Source organism: Pseudonaja textilis, unplaced genomic scaffold (assembly GCF_049901715.1).
Source record: "Pseudonaja textilis isolate UNSWEBS1 unplaced genomic scaffold, rPseTex1.2 PTEXSCF20, whole genome shotgun sequence".
Lineage (NCBI taxonomy): Eukaryota > Metazoa > Chordata > Lepidosauria > Squamata > Elapidae > Pseudonaja > Pseudonaja textilis.
In genome coordinates this window covers 858,191-868,103 of record NW_028262864.1, presented here as the reverse complement: position 1 = coordinate 868,103, position 9,913 = coordinate 858,191, and the positions used below count along the sequence as shown (strand labels likewise).

Here is a 9,913-nt window from a genome sequence, read left to right as displayed (position 1 = left end):
AGACTCGGGGGACGGGCCCTGAGGTGGGGGATAGTGTTGTGATTAGAAGGTCCAATCCTGTTAGGAACTTTGAATCTGATGACTGTTAGATCGTGGATTGACGTCAAAACCAGGGAACGTTACTCCCTTTAGTTTGATTTGATTGTGAAATGACTGTTGAATTTCAAAAGGGAGTCTTAACAGTTTTGCTTGCAGTTTTGAATGAGAATGTTACAAGGGAGGACACATTTGATTTGCAGGATCGGCCTGAACCTTCAACCTCCTCTGCTTCTCAATCAGGTTATCAGCCGGGAACGGCTGATAATGAGGAACTTATGGAGTCTTCAGGTGAAAGTAATAATTTAGATAATCGCTGGGTGGATGTCAGAAGCAGGCGTCTCCTTACGAGAAGAAACCAACGGGAGCACAGGAGGAGGGCAGATCAGTAATTAGACTAATTAGCTGCTGCTCTATAAAGGGAGAGGGATGACTCTGCAAATCTGTCGGGAACAAATTGTTTGCAAGGAGAACTGAAGACTTTGGTTTGGAGGTTTTAAATCTGAAATATCTTGTTGGGATTTGGATTTATTGGAACTATTATTTTGGATTATTTTGTGAAGGCTAACCACAGCTGTAATCAGTAAAGATTCCTGGTTGCTGCTTTTATTTGCGAGGACTGCTGCTTTCAGCCTTATCTGTTTATTTTTGGTTGCTGCCTTTATTTGCGAGGACTGCTGCTTTCAGCCTTATCTGTTTATTTTTGAAGGTGGGACATAACATATATATATGTGTGTGTGTGTGTGTGTGTGTGTGTGTGTGTGTGTTTTCTTAAGTTTTCATGGGTACTTACATGTATGGTATTCGGCTTTGTTCGGGTATTTTCCCACGTCATTGTAGTTGTGCTTTTAAAGTTGTAGCAACGTTTCGGCAGAATCTCATCTGCCATCATCAGGCTTCTGTATAGTGTTCATCTGTGAGTCAGACTTTTACAGTGGTTTCAGATTTAAATTTGGGGCAGCCTATTGCTGTGCCAGAATGGTTTTTTCTTCACCCTGATTGGTTGGGAGTCTTGGTCTGTGTTTATTGGTCTTGGAGTTTTCTGTGTTCTATATATAAAAAGATTACTAAAGGGAGCCTCTAATCTAAAAAATTAAAAAATCAAAAAAGAGAAGAAAGAATAAATATATATATGAAAAAAACCAGTCCAGTTAACAAAGCTAAATCGCGATAGAAGTCCAGTAGAAAAAAAAAGTGAAAAAGTAAAAAGCCAAGCCTCACTTTGACGTTTCCATTTAAAAACCGCCGCTTACTCAGTTCTGTCAAAACTTTTACAGATTTCCCTTTTTCTTAGGGTGTCCTTTAAGTCTCAGAATAATAGTAAAAAAAAAAGTTCTCACCCAAACCGACACACTTTCTCTTTCAGTCTCTTCCGTTCCGGAGCTGTCCCAACTTCAGCAGCTTAATGGCTGCCTCTCCGCCGCTGGCAAAAGGGCTTCCCCTGGATAAACCAGGGACTTTGCAATGTCCCTGGGATCCATAGGATGTGCCCTTCACTATCACCATCTCTACGGGATGGTTTAGGTCCGTTTGGACCGACCAGGGGCTGAGATATCGGCTGCAATCTTGGAGCTCAATTGCAAACCGTACCGTCGTGACACCAGCTCCGCCCACTCACATCTGATCAAGTATTGTTGGCTCTTTATAGAAACCATATCTCTTTACATCTTTTTCGCCTTCTGATTGTATTTGCAAGTGTGGCCACCATGCGACATTCACCCCTTGATTTGGCAATTCCTGTTTAGTTTTAAGTTTCCCTTTCTCATTTAAAATATATACGTTACAATCTTTCCCAGGTTTATCACATTTGGATGTATCTGTGCTTCCATTGTTGAAAGCCAGACTGGTATTTTCATATAATTTTTGGCTTTAACCTTTTCCCAAACTAGGAGTAGAGCATTCCTTACATAATGTCTTTGAAAGTATCTAGACACTCACGACTGGCATCTTGATGTCTGAAACCCAAGTTCTATGTCCCCCTTCAATCCCCCCATAATATATTGGAAGTGGAGAAGCGATAACAGTTGCGACAGCAAAAATGCCTTTGGAAGCTTGAGTTTGGCAGAGTTGCCACCTTGGGAGCAGAAGAGGCTGAATTAGAGAGACTTTCTGGTCTCTGATGGAAAGGGAAACAATCAGAAGTTGTGTCTTTTGTTGACATTCATCATGTCTTCTGTGTAACAAGGAGCATTTCTGTTCATTTCCACCAGATCATCAATCATGGTCATCTGTTCGGCCACCTGAGCCTCTCGTTGTGCCCCTTTCACCTTGTTGAAAGCCAGACACCGGTTTCCGCATTCAGCAATATATTTCTCTATTTTTTTTATATTTGCGAGATATGAAATTGTCAAGAGATTCACCTTTCAATTAATCTTTCAATTAATCACGTGAGCAAGAGGATCATGTAATCCTTGACTTTAAGGCCAAAAATCTCTTTGATATGCTGAGCCATGTCCATCTCCAGAAACAAACCAAAAGGATCCACCTCATGCAGAATGACTTGGGGACCCAGGGAGCAAAACTTCACGCGCTTGCTCACTTCTGCAGCAATACCCTGCTGTGAAAGATGCGTAGGGAAAAAGCCAGCCATATCAACAACCACAACCTTCCTGCCCTTCAGCTGCACCTTCCCCTTTTGGTATGCTTTTGTTACTGGCTGCAATAATCCCTCAAACTCAAAGACTTCCCTTCCCAGGATTGTGTTTCCTGTCGCACTTTTCCCTGTTCCGGTTTCACCCACCAGGACGATCCTCCATTCAGGCCCTGCAACCCAAAGGGAAAAAGGGGAGTGGTCAACAGCATATGGCCATCGTAGCCTGTCCTGCCACCCAGGACAGTAACTTCCACCCCCTCCACCCCCCCCCCCCAGGGACCAAGACTTTACCTCGGATGCTTCCAGCCATTTCCAGACCAGTCGCACTGCACAAAACCTGGGATTTCTGCATGAAAAGCAAAACAGAGTCAGCCAAAGGAGAGGCTGCCTTGCAGGGAAGTTGCAAGGAACTCCGTTCCCTCAGAAGACACAGGGAGGAATTGGAGGGGGTGTAAAGAAGGGCCATCCCCCCTCACTGCCCTTGAGGCTGACCCTCCTGATCCTTCCCCCCACGCCACCCCCTTTCTTTGCAGACTATCAATTCTTGGGAGTCTGAACTTTGGGGTTTCAGGAATGATGGGGTTGATGTTGGAAGTGCCTGGCAGCTCCCCACAGCCAGCTCCATGCTCTAAGAGACCCTGTTCTCTGGGGCTTTAGCTGCTCCTACTGCAGCTCCAGATTGTCTCCAAGGGTCGCCCCAGATTGTCTTCCTCCAGGTTCCCCCCTCCTCCCGGCCAACCACTCAGGAACCTCCCCTGCCCCATGGAGTGGGGAATGGGTGACTTTGGGGGATCTTCTCATCCAACCCCCTGCTCAAGGTGGAGACCCTATATCATTTCAGACAAGTGGCTGCCCAGTCTTTTCTTTAAAATTGCCAGAGATAGAGCAACCACAACTGGTATCAGGCTGTTCTCCTCCTCCTCCCCCTCCTCTTCCTCCTCCTCCTCCTCCCTCTTCCTCCTCCTCCTCCCTCTTCCAAAGAAGGTGTCAGGGTACCTCAGCAGGCCTCCCCATAGGACAGATGCAAGTGATCACCTCATTCCATTGACCGAGCCCTCCTGGAGTCACAGCTGCACATCGGAATTGGTACTGAAGATTTAGGTGGACATCTTCCAGGGTGAATTGATCCTTAGGATCTTTTGCACTGAGACTTTTCCAATTCTCTCAGGCAATCCGATATTCTACCTGGTACCTGGAGATGGAAGGTTTCCCGATGGCCACTGGATCAATACTGATCTGGAAACTATTTGGGTATACTTGCTCAACTTTAGGAGGGGGAGGTCTTCTAAGAGCAGCTTCCAGCTCCTGATGTTCCTTGAAGACCTCTGTTAGATCTGGGAGGATGGTTCAAGAACGGAGGCAAGACTCAGATAGCAACAACAGCTCTTTATTAGTGACTTCAGATCTGAGCAACTAATCCCAGCTGCAGCAGCCCCTTATATAGGGCTGGCTGCGGCTAGGCAGCCAATGAAGGCGATTTGAGTTTGCCGCTCTTGGCAGGGCCAATTGCGGCAGCCCGTTTACTGGCCAATTGCATCAGTCTATGGCGACCAATCACGATCGGCTATCAGCGGGCCAATCAGGTTTGCAGGCTTCGAGCCTGCTAGTCCGGAACAACCTCCATGGTCAAGGTTAAACTTTTGGTTTCCAGCATCTTTAATGAATCAAAGAAATCCTTCATGCTCTCAGTGCTTGTTTTCCAGAACATTTCAGCACAAGTATTGTGGCTTCCTCCATATTCTCATGTAGGCTGTGACTTCCGATGTCCTACTTTCAGCTTTGCTTCTCTGGGTGGTTTCATGAATGAGTTTGAATCTGAAATTATCTTCCCACTGGACACCCAAGGATATAATTGATCATCCCATTGATCAGAGTGGTTTTCCCACATCCTGTTGCTCCCATCACCAGGATCACTTTGTTGGGCACTTCCGGATTCTCCTTTCCAAGCTGGTACATAAGACAGGAGGTGGAGGCATCTGAGGGGACTTTCTCCAGATGAAGGGCGAACACTAATAGTTGTCTGTCCTCCACCAGGGAGCTTTTCTGAAGGAACTGTCGGGGTACATTATCTGCATCTTCTTCCAGTGATGTGGAGACCTCCAGCTCCTCACTGGGGACACCCAGAGCTCCATTATCACACATGGCCAACACCCATATTCTGTATGCCGTCTGGGGCTTCAGACCTTCAATGGGATAAAACTCTGTTTTACTCCCAGTCCTTTTTTCAGTCCACTGGTCCTTCCCAGCTCCAGCCTCCACCGTTCTGTACCCCACCTTGTACTCCTTGACCACAACTCCGGAGGCAATGATGCTGGGACTCATCCAGGCCACAGAGATGACAGAAGATGCTGCAGTGACCATTCTTAATTTCTCTGGAGGGCTGGTGGGAAGGGTCTTTATGGATGGGCTTAGGTCACTGGTGTTACTACGGCCCGGCTTGCAATAAGCAGAATACTGGAACTGGTACTCTGTGTTTGGGAGAAGATCCTTCAGCAGGAACATCTCCCTGGTGTCCTCTGTCCTCACGGTCTTCCATTTTTCTCCCCTGCAACCTTGTACTCTACCAGATAGCTGGAGATGGCAGCCTTTCCATGTTCAGCTGGCTGAAACTTCAGCTGAATGCTGTCGTGTCTCAGTTCAGTTATGAGGAAATGGAGAGGTTTTGAGGGCAACTCAAAGTTTTTGTTGATCAGATCTCCATCTTCATAAAGGCACATTGAGGCTCCTGGGGTGACCACATCTGGGACTGAGGCCACGACAAAGCGGACATTCTTATTGGATTGATTGACGCTAAAAAAGTCTTTTATGGACTTGGCAGCTTGGCGAGCCTTGATGGTCCTCTCCTTGTCCTCAAACCAAGCCAAGCCTTTCTTGACCTCAGGAGGGGACCTTGTTGACTTTGCTGATTCTGGCAAGAATTTTGACTGAGTAGAGAGGAATGGGAATTGCTAGGCACCTCTGGATCTCAAGGGAGATTTCCCACTCTGTGGGGAAGCCATGTTTTTCATCACATGTTCTAATGCATCTTCTCTGTTGAGACACACCTGCACATCCCTCACTTCGCCACCCTCTGTGAGATCTGAACTCCTTTTTTAAACCATTTTCCAAACCATTTCAGTGACTTTGCCTCGTGGTGTAACTGGAACAATCTGGAACTGAACACACTCAAAACCGTAGAAATGGTGGTAGATTTTAGAAGAAACCCTCCCATACTACCACCTCTTACGATGCTAGACAACACAGTATCAACAGTAGAGACCTTCAAATTTCTAGGTTCTACTATATCACATGACCTAAAATCTCAAACTGCCCAAGGAGCTGCTGAGATCCAGTTCTACAGAGGAATTATTGAGTCTATCATCTGCACCTCTATAACTGGTTTGGCTCTGCAACCCAACAAGACAGACACAGACTTTAGAGAGTAATTACGACTGCAGAAAAAACAATGGCTACCAACCTGCCTTCCATGGAGGACCTGTATACTGCAGGAGTCAAAAAGAGGGCTGTGAAAATGTCTACAGACCCCTCACATCCCGGACATAAACTGTTTCAACTCCCGCCCTCAAAATGAGGCTATAGAGCACTGCACACCGGAACAACTAGACACAAGGACAGTTTCCCCCCCATGCCATCACTCTGCTAAACAAATAATTCCCTCCACACTGTAGAACTATTTACAAAGCCTGCACTACTATTACTATTAATCTTCCCATCACTCCTTATCACCCATCCCCTCCCACTTGTGACTGTATGACTGTAACTTTGTCACTTGCATCCTTATGATTTATATTGACTGTTACCTAGTATGATTTGATTGCTTATTGACTATTATTAAGTGTTGTACCTATGACTATTATTAAGTGTTGTACCAAATGATTCTTGACTCTTGACAAATGTGTTATGTCTCCCCTTTAAATGCAGGAGGGCAAAACGAAACAAGCAGTTCCAAAATATCACGAACCAAAAAAGCAAGCTCTCCCAAGAGGACTGTGGAAGTGATTTCTGTCCTCAGCAATAAATCCAAACTCTGTCTGGCAAACCTGACGTGGCTATAAATCCCAGAGCCTCAAGAGTTCTCTCCGTGTGTTCACTCCCATAAATCACTTTGCTTCTGGCAAAGCTCGCCAGCCAAGCCGTTTCCTTTTATCCTCTATGAGGGCGTGTTAATCTCCTTAATTAGTCACTGGCTCGACGCCTCCTTCCTAATTGAGATTGACGCCTCATCTTACGTCTGTTTCTCACATCTAGCCAGGTTCTTTCCAAAGACTCCTCCCCACTAGAAAACTCTCGCAAGTGTTCCTGGTTAGCTATTCCCAGCTGTTGCTTAGCCAGAGGAGAAGAATCAGAGGAGGTCGAAGGTCCTGACAGCTCTATTAAATCAGGTTCCTCTCCTAGTTAAATCCATTTCCTCATCCTGACTGCAATCCAAATCGCTCAACAGAGCCGGCTCATAATTTACTGCCATTTCCTCTTCGCTTGAGCTCACATCTGCCAACGGAACAGATTCCAACTCCGGAGTCACAACACAAATGTATCTTCTCTTTTATGTACACCGAGAGCATTTGCACCAACACAAATTCCTTGTGTGTCCAATCACACTTGGCCAATCAAGAATTCTATTCTATTCTATTCTATTCTATTCTATTCTATTCTATTCTATTCTATTCTTCTCTTCTCTTCTCTTCTCTTCTCTTCTCTTCTCTTCTCTTCTCTTCTCTTCTCTTCTCTTCTCTTCTCTTCTCTTCTCTTCTATGGAGCACTTGGGATGGAGCGTTTTAATTTAGTTTAGTTTAGTTTAGTTTAGTTTATTGTCATTGCACCTTGTACGATGGAATCAAACACCATCTTCAGTGCACATCATGACCATGAAAATAACCATAAACACACATTCTTCACACTCCACACATTAAACCGAAAACCCCCGACACCGCACCAACACTGCACTATACTGTAGAATTCAAAAGAGCTACTGCCCTGGGATAGAAGCTGTTTTTCCAGCCTATTTGCCCTTGTTTTTATTATTCTGTTTTTGCCTGACTGCATCGCTTGGCCTCCTGCTCCGGTGCTGTGGTGGTGCCGAAAGAAGTGAGCCAGTGGTCACATGGGCTCCTGCTGCACATGGCTGCCAGTGCTGCTGCAGCAAGGTAGTTGTCGGGGCATGGAGCCACGGGGCCCCTAAGGTGAGCTGGTGTGCATGTTGGGCACTTCCACCTCTGCCTCGTCGCAGGGGCACTCAAAAAAATTAAGACACCCCGCAAAAATAAGGCCTAGTGCTTATTTCAGGACCCAGAAGAAAATAAGACTGGGTCTTACTTTTAGGGAAACTCGGTATTAGCAGACCATGGGCCCAAGAGTCCCACTCTGAAGCCTCCCTGGGCTGACCCTGTGCTTTGATGGCAGCCTCAGTCTTCTTCCCTCCAGAGTTTCCCACAGGAGATGCCCATCTGCCTCCTTCTCTTCCAGCTCCTACCCGGGATGAGGGTATCCTTGCGGCAGTCATACAGCATGCCCAGCTGGAAGGGGCGGCCCAGGGATGGGGTCTTAATTGTCTCCTTGGCCTGGGCCATGCTTGGCTCGTGCGTGTCGCTGACACTTCTGGTTCCCTGTAAGAGAGAAGAAACTTCTGGAGGATGCCAGGACTGACCGATGCGATGACTCTCCAAGGGGATGCAGGATGTGGGCACAAGCCGCACTCCACCCATTGATGTTGGTTCGGTTTGTCAGGGAATTTTGCAGCCTGTGTCTAAGCGGAGTCAGAAAACTCTGATGCGAACTTGACATTTTCTATAAATGAATATACAGTATATTTACAACATACGGCAAACAACATGGCCACGGAAGCAGGAGCACCATGAGGTAAATCATCAGGTAAACCCCAGAACAGCAGACACAGAAGAAAAAAGGCAGGAAAAAGAGAAATTCCCCCTTCTCCCCCAGCAACCATTCACAATGTAGATTGCCTCAGGCAGGGGCCCATCGCGCCTTCCATCCAATCAGCAACAATTGTGTGCTCTGGCCCAGTGTACACTTTACTGTTCGAGTTAATAAATTAAATATCTGTTAGAACAGGGGTGTCAAACTCATGTCGTCACATCGTTGTCACGTGACGTATCAGGACTTTTTCCCTCTTCGTTAAACCCGGGGGTACGGGTGGCCATGGGCCGTGAGTTTGACACCCATATCTTAGAACCACTCCAATTTGATAGCTGGACAGCATTTAAACCGAGTTGTTCCACAAGATCTTTGTGTCTTTCTATCTTCCATGGCCTTGTGATGACATCAGCCAAATTGTTTTCTGATGAGAGAACAAATTAGGTCTACTGAGTGGTGGGCTGCAAATTTTTTAACAACCGGTTCTCGGGCTGGGTAGGCATGACTGGTTGGTCAAGTGACGGAACGAGTGACGTCACTTGTCACACCCAACCCCGACTCCTGGCCACTCGCATCAAAGGCAGAGGTAGGATTCAGCTGATTGGGGCTAATCCCACCACTAGCTGGCCCCGCCCCCACCCATTTTGGGGCCTGGTTTTTGGCCGTTTTTGGGGCTGTTTTCAATTTTGGGGATTTTGAATCTGTTTTTCAGGTCATTTTCTGGCCCAGAAAACAGCCTGAAAGCAACTCAAAAAACTACCTGAAAATGCCCCCCAAAACAGGCTGTAAAACGGGTGGGGGCAGGGCCAGCCATTGGTGTGATTTGCTGGCTTGCCGAACTGTAAGTAATCTTTACAACCGGTTCACAAGAACTGGTGTGAACCAGCTTCAGCCCACTTCTGGGTCCATTGAATTTTCTTTCATCACTTCTCTTGCCATAATAAATATTTTAGGTCAATGTGCTTGCCTCTGTGTATTTTTTTTTACTCTCTTGCCTGTTGCCATTTATGTACTGATGCTGACTTTCTATCCTGTACAGAGATCATCAAAAAGTGCAACCAGTGCCATTTCTGTGCCATATCCAAGTATGAATTATGATGACTGCTAAAAGGTCTAGATAATCCATTTCATGCAGAAACCTCTGGAGCTGCCACACAACCCCCTCTCCAGAACTTCCCCCCAAAAGGAAGAGGGGTTCATCTTTGGAATCACCAGGCAGGAACCCCTCCCATTCCAATTCAGAGTAACAGAGCCGGAAGAGACCTCGTGGGTCATCTAATCCAACCCCATGCTCAAGCAGGAGACCCTTACAGAATCATAGAATCACAGAGTTGGAAGGGACCTTGGTGGTCTTCTAGTCTCACCTGCTTTTCAAGGAAGAGAACCTTTCAGAATCATAGAAGGAGAGAGTTG

General features: G+C 46.4%; 2 pseudogenes; both read right to left on the bottom strand.

Moving 5' to 3' along the window:
• Positions 1-1,660: 1,660 nt before the first annotated feature.
• Positions 1,661-2,939, bottom strand: LOC113450075 (GTPase IMAP family member 7-like; annotated as a pseudogene).
• Positions 2,940-4,371: 1,432 nt separating this feature from the next.
• Positions 4,372-5,346, bottom strand: LOC148123737 (neural cell adhesion molecule 2-like; annotated as a pseudogene).
• Between the last annotated feature and the right edge of the window lie 4,567 nt (positions 5,347-9,913).